The sequence below is a fragment of the Phyllobates terribilis genome, unplaced genomic scaffold (assembly GCF_046119375.1).
Source record: "Phyllobates terribilis strain yellow unplaced genomic scaffold, ASM4611937v1 Scaffold_256__1_contigs__length_2794641, whole genome shotgun sequence".
NCBI classification, from domain to species: Eukaryota; Metazoa; Chordata; class Amphibia; order Anura; family Dendrobatidae; genus Phyllobates; species Phyllobates terribilis.
Window position 1 is genome coordinate 1,574,004 of NW_027363016.1, and position 9,688 is coordinate 1,583,691.

Sequence of the window (9,688 nt, forward strand, 5' to 3'; positions counted from 1 at the left end):
TCTGGTGTAACCACACTTGTAAAACCCTTTACAATTAAGCAGGTATGCCGTTTTTGTAGATTATTTGGGCGACTAGATGCCAATAGCCCCCCTATTGTTTGCGCTTTTTTTGCCACCACCAAAACTCCAGAATCAAGAATTTTAGATAATACAGTATCCTCATATAAAATAGGAAGATGTTTCAGTATTATATTTTTGATCAGTTGAAATTGTGAACTATATCTAAAGGAAATAACATTTTTATTTTTATGTGCTGTAATATCATTGCGATTAATCCTTGTCCTAGACAGATCAATCAGATCCAGTCTATTTTTACTGTCCACAATTTTTTCTGCTCTCTTTAGAGACCAATCCGGATAACCCCTAGATTTCAATTTATTTTTACACCTGATGAATTCTTCATCCAATTTGTTGGCATTGTTACAATTCCGTTTGATTCTTGTCAGTTCCCCCACAGGTATAGCTTTTATAGTATGGCGCGGATGTCCGCTTTTGGCATGTAGAATGGTATTCCCAGATATGGGTTTGGAAAATGTGGAAGTAGTGATGGAACCGTCAAGAATCTCCAATTTTAGATCAAGAAATGATATACACTTAGAATCAGAGGTGTAAGTGAAAGATTAAATTCATTGTTATTTAAATACTTGATGAATTCCGGTATGGCAGACACATCCCCACGCCAGATAAAGATCAAATCATCTATGTATCTGCCATACCAGAAAACATCACGGGCCCATGGATTAGCGAAAGTGTGCAGTTGAACATATTCCCAATGGGACATTACCATATTTGCTAGCGATGGAGAATAGCTAGATCCCATGGATACTCCTCTACATTGGAGATAAAATTCCTGATTGTACATATAAAAATTATTAGTGGCCCTGCTCCAGCCACGGCTCGACGTCCCGCCGGTTGACAAAGACGTCCCGGTGGAACTGTGGGCTGCGAATGAAGCCCCATCCGGCCTCCTGGTGGAAGCGCACAATAAGGCCTTCTTCCCGTGGGCTTGAACGGGCGGCCTCTGCCTGGCGGGCCTGCGACTTTGCGGCCTTGGCGCGCACCTCCAGGTGCTCGCAGCGGATCTCCCTCTGTCGATGCTCCTTCTCGAGCTGGATAAGCTCCCTGCGGCAGAACTCCTCCCGCCTCCGCGTTTCAGACCGGGTCTCCCGAGGGAAGCCCATCAGGTCGCCCCCCTGGTTGTCCCAGGCAAACTCTAATGCCGCCGGGCAGGCAACCGGAGGCGCGGGCAGCGGCGACAGCAGGGGTTGCTGCTGGCCCTCTGCTGGTGCGGACCAGTCCGGGTTGGGGCAGGTGGACACCCCAGAAAGTGCAGGGATCTCTGGACTGGGAGTCGTGTGGCATATCAGGCCTCCAGTGATGGCGGTGGCTTGGCTCTCAGCCTTCGGAGCCAAGAGTTGCTCCCAAACGATGGCACCCGGGGAGAGGGGTGCCGGCAGGAGATCGAGGAGGGCTTTGGTGCGTCCCGCTCCCGGGATAGGGGTTTCCTCCTTACCCGTTCTTGGGCTGCACAAGGCCTCCGGGGCTTCCTCCGCCTGGGCTGAGGCCTTTGTAGACAGGCATGACAAGCTCTGGCGGCAAGCCTGGATCTTTTGCAGCACCTCCTCTCTCCACTCCGCAGCGGCCAGTCGCTAGGCCTCTTCGACCCTCCGGGTCAGGTCCTAGATTTCACCGTGGAGGAACTCGGCCTCCTCCTGGGTCAGGTACATTCCCTCCATACCGAGGGAGGTGGCAGCTGGTGGGCCAGCGTCGGAGGACTCGGAGGACATCTCCTTGGCTGCGTCCATCTCTGCTGCAAGGTGCGGCCTTTTTCGCCTCCTCCTTTTTGGGAGGCTCCTGGGCGGCTGGCTGACGGGCACTCTTTGGGAAGCCCCATCTGTTTTGACGGACACAACTATGCGGACAGTCTCTAATGCAAGGAGCGGTCTTACCTCTTCGCACCATTGGGAAACCTGGCCCACGATGGGAGGTCTTAAGTTGCTGTTGTTTTGGCACCTAATGGCGTCCGTTCTTCTTGGGCGGGCGCCACATTGAGTGTGTAACGACAGTCTTTTGTGAAAGGCGCACAGTACCCGGCGGCAATGGGATTATCTTCTTCCTTTGCTGCGGGCACGCGATCCTGCCGACTACGCCACGTTGCGACACCCTCCCTGAGCGGTGGGGTTACTCTGTGCTGGGTCAATATATGGTGGGGGTATGTGGGTGTCGTCGTGGCCGCGACCCAGTCCGTGCCCAGGGCTGTCACATAAAAAGAATGGGCTATTGGATGAGTGGATGTTCGACTACGCCACCTGTGGTTTCTGGTGATGGCCACCAGCGCTGCAGCAGTCCTCTGAGGCTGATGTTCTGGCAGCTTGGTTGGTACTACTCCCCTCAGGCGGAGTAAGCCTCAGGGCAGTATGGAGGATCTGGGGAGTTGTGGTGGGTGCAGTGCCGCGCAGGAATGAGCAAACGGAGGCAGTATGTGAAGTCATCCAAGATTTACTCACTTTGATGAAGTAGCAGCTGCAAAGCTTCTCTCTGCTTCTCGCGGCGCGCTGCGGCCACCAGGAAGGGGGTTCAGCTCTTCCTAGGTAGATCAGGAGCACCTGTCAAGACCCCGCTGGGGTGTTCCTCTCTTTCCTAGATTCTCCCACTCAGTCCTCTCCTGACGGTATGTGATGTGAACGTGGAGTAAGGCCGGGTCCCACTAGATATACACAGGTTGAGAGATACAGGTGGCGACTCCGCTGCGTCCGTGTCCCCCTGGGATCCACTAAGCCTCCGGGCTTTTCTAACGGTGACGTAAAGTACACTGTCAGATATCGGGGGCCGGTCCCCTCTTGCGGCAGGAGTCCCTCTGGCTAGGCCAGAGTGAAGAATACAGGTGGCGACTCCGCTCCGTCCGTACCCTCCTGGGATCCTTTCGCCTGTGGAGAATATCTCCTCTGCTCCCCTCCTGGGCCTTCTTGATTGGACTCTGACCGGGGACAGAGCTAGCTATAACTCAACTCTGCCCCAACTCCCCGTCTCGAGGCCTGAGACCGGGAACCGTGACCCCTGAGCCGGCCGCAGCTTTGTGCTGACTGACCTTCCCAAGGAACCACGACAAAAGACTAGGTTATAAAGATGGCCACTGTATATATATGATGCTAAAGTAAAGTGCTTCCTCCACCCTCACCCACCACATGGTTCCCACTATCTTTGGTTCCTCCCCATCTCCTCTATCGCGGGCCGGGGCAGCACCCTGGTGCATTTAGGCCCCCTACAGGACAGGAGTGGTGTAGTGTTGAGTGTGAAGTAGGGTCTTGTGTGATGCTCCATCCTTACCTGAGAGAGGAGATACCACACCTCTTTCTGAGGTGCAGTACCCCTGTGGCGACTGAACCCTCAGGGGCGCCACACTACCAACACATCCACTGTCAGCTTAAGAGATAGAAAGATGGTGCTGGGGTGTAAATTTTCAGCTAGTTAGTATGTCACCTGTTAGGGGGGCACAGGGACCCCACCATGGGCGTTCTGGCCCACCGGAGGATCAGCAAATCCCCCGGTGGGCCCTGGGTCCCATTGGCCACGCCCCCAAGCCCCCCCCCCCCTACCCCCCCTGGGCCCTGTACAGAGAACAGAGGGCCCCCCTGGTTCGCTAATCATATTGGCAGCACTGTATGGGCCCTTTCAGGTATATATTATTGGAGGCAGCAGAATGTATGGGCTCCTGTCAGGTATATATTATTGGAGGCAGCAGAATGTATGGGCTCCTGTCAGGTATATATTATTGAAGGCAGGAGAATCTATGGGCCCTTTCAGGTATATATTATTGGAGGCAGGAGAATGTATGGGCTCCTGTCAGGTATATATTATTGGAGGCAGCAGAATGTATGGGCTCCTGTCAGGTATATATTATTGGAGGTAGGAGAATGTATGGGCTCCTGTCAGGTATATATTATTGGAGGCAGCAGAATGTATGGGCTCCTGTCAGGTATATATTATTGGAAGCAGGAGAATGTATGGGCTCCTGTCAGGTATATATTATTGGAGGCAGGAGAATGTATGGGCTCCTGTCAGGTATATATTATTGGAGGCAGGAGAATGTATGGGCTCCTGTCAGGTATATATTATTGGAGGCAGCAGAAGGTATGGGCTCCTGTAAGGTATATATTATTGGAGGTAGGAGAATGTATGGGCTCCTGTCAGGTATATATTATTGGAGGCAGCAGAATGTATGGGCTCCTGTCAGGTATATATTATTGGAGGCAGGAGAATGTATGGGCTCCTGTCAGGTATATATTATTGGAGGCAGCAGAAGGTATGGGCTCCTGTCAGGTATATATTATTGGAGGTAGGAGAATGTATGTGCTCCTGTCAGGTATATATTATTGGAGGCAGCAGAATGTATGGGCTCCTGTCAGGTATATATTATTGGAGGCAGGATAATGTATGGGCTCCTGTCAGGTATATATTATTGGAGGCAGCAGAATGTATGGGCTCCTATCAGGTATATATTATTGGAGGCAGCAGAATGTATGGGCTCCTGTCAGGTATATATTATTGGAGGCAGCAGAATGTATGGGCTCCTGTCAGGTATATATTATTGGAGGCAGCAGAATCTATGGGCTCCTGTCAGGTATATATTATTGGAGGCAGCAGAATATATGGGCTCCTGTCAGGTATATATTATTGGAGGCAGCAGAATATATGGGCTCCTGTCAAGTATATATTATTGGAGGCAGGAGAATGTATGGGCTCCTGTCAGGTATATATTATTGGAGGCGGGAGAATGTATGGGCTCCTGTCAGGTATATATTATTGGAGGCGGGAGAATGTATGGGCTCCTGTCAGGTATATATTATTGGAGGCAGCAGAATGTATGGGCTCCTGTCAGGTATATATTATTGGAGGCAGGAGAATCTATGGGCTCCTGTCAGGTATATATTATTGGAGGTAGGAGAATGTATGTGCTCCTGTCAGGTATATATTATTGGAGGCAGGAGAATGTATGGGCTCCTGTCAGGTATATATTATTGGAGGCAGGATAATGTATGGGCTCCTGTCAGGTATATATTATTGGAGGCAGCAGAATGTATGGGCTCCTGTCAAGTATATATTATTGGAGGCAGGAGAATGTATGGGCTCCTGTCAGGTATATATTATTGGAGGCGGGAGAATGTATGTGCTCCTGTCAGGTATATATTATTGGAGGCAGCAGAATGTATGGGCTCCTGTCAGGTATATATTATTGGAGGCAGCAGAATGTGTGGGCTCCTGTCAGGTATATATTATTGGAGGCGGGAGAATGTATGGGCTTCTGTCAGGTATATATTATTGGAGGCGGGAGAATGTATGGGCTCCTGTCAGGTGTATATTATTGGAGGCAGCAGAATGTATGGGCTCCTGTCAGGTATATATTATTGGAGGCAGGATAATGTATGGGCTCCTGTCAGGTATATATTATTGGAGGCAGCAGAATGTATGGGCTCCTGTCAGGTATATATTATTGGAGCCAGCAGAATGTATGGGCTCCTGTCAGGTATATATTATTGGAGGCAGCAGAATGTATGGGCTCCTGTCAGGTATATATTATTGGAGGCAGGAGAATCTATGGGCTCTTGTCAGGTATATATTATTGGAGGCAGCAGAATGTATGAGCTCCTGTCAGGTATATATTATTGGAGGCAGCAGAATCTATGGGCTCCTGTCAGGTATATATTATTGGACGTAGCAGAAAGTATGGGCTCCTGTCAGGTATATATTATTGGAGGCAGCAGAATCTATGGGCTCCTGTCGGGTATATATTATTGGAGGCAGGATAATCTATGGGCTCCTGTCAGGTATATATTATTGGACGTAGCAGAAAGTATGGGCTCCTGTCAGGTATATATTATTGGAGGCAGCAGAATCTATGGGCTCCTGTCAGGTATATATTATTGAAGGCAGCAGAATGTATGGGCTCCTGTCAGGTATATATTATTGGACGTAGCAGAAAGTATGGGCTCCTGTCAGGTATATATTATTGGAGGCAGGAGAATGTATGGGTTCCTGTCAGGTATATATTATTGGAGGCAGCAGAATCTATGGGCTCCTGTCAGGTATATATTATTGGAGGCAGCAGAATGTATGGGCTCCTGTCAGGTATATATTATTGGAGGCAGCAGAATGTATGGGCTCCTGTCAGGTATATATTATTGGAGGCAGCAGAATCTATGGGCTCCTGTCAGGTATATATTATTGGAGGCAGCAGAATCTATGGGCTCCTGTCAGGTATATAGTATTGGGGGCAGCAGAATGTATGGGCTCCTGTCAGGTATATATTATTGGAGGCAGGAGAATGTATGGGCTCCTGTCAGGTATATATTATTGGAGGCAGGAGAATGTATGCGCTCCTGTCAGGTATATATTATTGGAGGCAGCAGAATGTATGGGCTCCTGTCAGGTATATATTATTGGAGGTAGGAGAATGTACGGGCTACTGTCAGGTATATATTATTGGAGGCAGGAGAATGTATGGGCTCCTGTCAGGTATATATTATTGGAGGCAGCAGAATCTATGGGCTCCTGTCAGGTATATATTATTGGAGGCAGCAGAATGTATGGGCTCCTGTCAGGTATATAGTATTGGGGGCAGCAGAATGTATGGGCTCCTGTCAGGTATATATTATTGGAGGCAGGAGAATCTATGGGCTCCTGTCAGGTATATATTATTGGAGGTAGGAGAATGTATGTGCTCCTGTCAGGTATATATTATTGGAGGCAGCAGAATGTATGGGCTCCTGTCAGGTATATATTATTGGAGGCAGGATAATGTATGGGCTCCTGTCAGGTATATATTATTGGAGGCAGCAGAATGTATGGGCTCCTGTCAAGTATATATTATTGGAGGCAGGAGAATGTATGGGCTCCTGTCAGGTATATATTATTGGAGGCGGGAGAATGTATGTGCTCCTGTCAGGTATATATTATTGGAGGCAGCAGAATGTATGGGCTCCTGTCAGGTATATATTATTGGAGGCAGCAGAATGTGTGGGCTCCTGTCAGGTATATATTATTGGAGGCGGGAGAATGTATGGGCTTCTGTCAGGTATATATTATTGGAGGCGGGAGAATGTATGGGCTCCTGTCAGGTGTATATTATTGGAGGCAGCAGAATGTATGGGCTCCTGTCAGGTATATATTATTGGAGGCAGGATAATGTATGGGCTCCTGTCAGGTATATATTATTGGAGGCAGCAGAATGTATGGGCTCCTGTCAGGTATATATTATTGGAGCCAGCAGAATGTATGGGCTCCTGTCAGGTATATATTATTGGAGGCAGCAGAATGTATGGGCTCCTGTCAGGTATATATTATTGGAGGCAGCAGAATCTATGGGCTCCTGTCAGGTATATATTATTGGAGGCAGGAGAATCTATGGGCTCTTGTCAGGTATATATTATTGGAGGCAGCAGAATGTATGAGCTCCTGTCAGGTATATATTATTGGAGGCAGCAGAATCTATGGGCTCCTGTCAGGTATATATTATTGGACGTAGCAGAAAGTATGGGCTCCTGTCAGGTATATATTATTGGAGGCAGCAGAATCTATGGGCTCCTGTCGGGTATATATTATTGGAGGCAGGATAATCTATGGGCTCCTGTCAGGTATATATTATTGGACGTAGCAGAAAGTATGGGCTCCTGTCAGGTATATATTATTGGAGGCAGCAGAATCTATGGGCTCCTGTCAGGTATATATTATTGGAGGCAGCAGAATGTATGGGCTCCTGTCAGGTATATATTATTGGACGTAGCAGAAAGTATGGGCTCCTGTCAGGTATATATTATTGGAGGCAGGAGAATGTATGGGTTCCTGTCAGGTATATATTATTGGAGGCAGCAGAATCTATGGGCTCCTGTCAGGTATATATTATTGGAGGCAGCAGAATGTATGGGCTCCTGTCAGGTATATATTATTGGAGGCAGCAGAATGTATGGGCTCCTGTCAGGTATATATTATTGGAGGCAGCAGAATCTATGGGCTCCTGTCAGGTATATATTATTGGAGGCAGCAGAATCTATGGGCTCCTGTCAGGTATATAGTATTGGGGGCAGCAGAATGTATGGGCTCCTGTCAGGTATATATTATTGGAGGCAGGAGAATGTATGGGCTCCTGTCAGGTATATATTATTGGAGGCAGGAGAATGTATGCGCTCCTGTCAGGTATATATTATTGGAGGCAGCAGAATGTATGGGCTCCTGTCAGGTATATATTATTGGAGGTAGGAGAATGTACGGGCTACTGTCAGGTATATATTATTGGAGGCAGGAGAATGTATGGGCTCCTGTCAGGTATATATTATTGGAGGCAGCAGAATCTATGGGCTCCTGTCAGGTATATATTATTGGAGGCAGCAGAATGTATGGGCTCCTGTCAGGTATATAGTATTGGGGGCAGCAGAATGTATGGGCTCCTGTCAGGTATATATTATTGGAGGCAGCAGAATCTATGGGCTCCTGTCAGGTATATATTATTGGAGGCACCAGAATGTATGGGATCCTGTCAGATATATATTATTGGAGGCAGGAGAATGTATAGGCTCCTGTCAGGTATATATTATTGGAGGCAGGAGAATGTATGGGCTCCTGTCAGGTATATATTATTGGAGGCAGGAGAATGTATGGGCTCCTGTCAGGTATATATTATTGGAGGCAGGAGAATGTATGGGCTCCTGTCAGGTATATATTATTGGAGGCAGGAGAATCTATGGGCTCCTGTCAGGTATATATTATTGGAGGCAGGAGAATGTATGGGCTCCTGTCAGGTATATGACGCACCCCTGGGCCTGTGTCGCGCAGCGTTGCGCACGCGGGAGCTTACCCGGAGCCGGATCTGTTGAGGGTTGTAGTCTCGTGGCGGTGACCCGGTCCGTGCCCAGGGAGTCAGACTAAGTGGCGCTGTATTAGTGGTAGATGTTGTATGACTACGCCACCCGTTGAATGCAGCGAAGGAGCTGCCGCTGCAGGGCAGACCGCTGAGGCCGGTGGTAGGATTGTGCAGCGTGATAGTATCACCCCCAACGGGAGGGGTATGGCCTCAGGGCAGCCGACGTGGATGATGGGGGTAGCAGGAACCACTCGGAGACGGTACGGTGTAGTTCAGGGTCTTTACTGGTGACAAAGATAGACCCTCCCGGAGTACTGGCTAGCTATTGGGGCCTGGTCAGTCCTTGAGCAGATGGGATCTCCCCTGGCCAGGCGGAGTTGTAGGCCTCCCAAACTAACTGTACTCTTCTGGCTACCTTGCTAGAGGCGGGTATAAGTAGCCCACGTCCCTGAGTGTACCGTGTGGTGCTCACCCGTATGGCCGGTGACTCGGGGCCTTCTAGTAGCTTCCGCTCCACGACGGCGGTGCTGGTCCCACGCGTGTGACCGTGCCTTCGGGTTTCTTGGCCAGAGGACCTGAAATCCCCTGCCGGTCGGTTTCTGCTGCTGGATAGGAGTTAGTCCCCACAGCCTCGGACTCCGGGTCCGGTGATAGCTTCTCAGTCAGGGCGAGCTCTGCAGCTGCCAGCCCCTGACTCCTTGTAGTACTGCTCCCACAGAGCTCCTGTTGTTTCTTCCTATTCTGCTTCTCTTCTCTGTCTCTACTTCTTCTCTACTCACTAACCCTGCCTCAGCCCTAGGTTTATATAGGGGAAGTTCTTCCCCTCCCAGGACT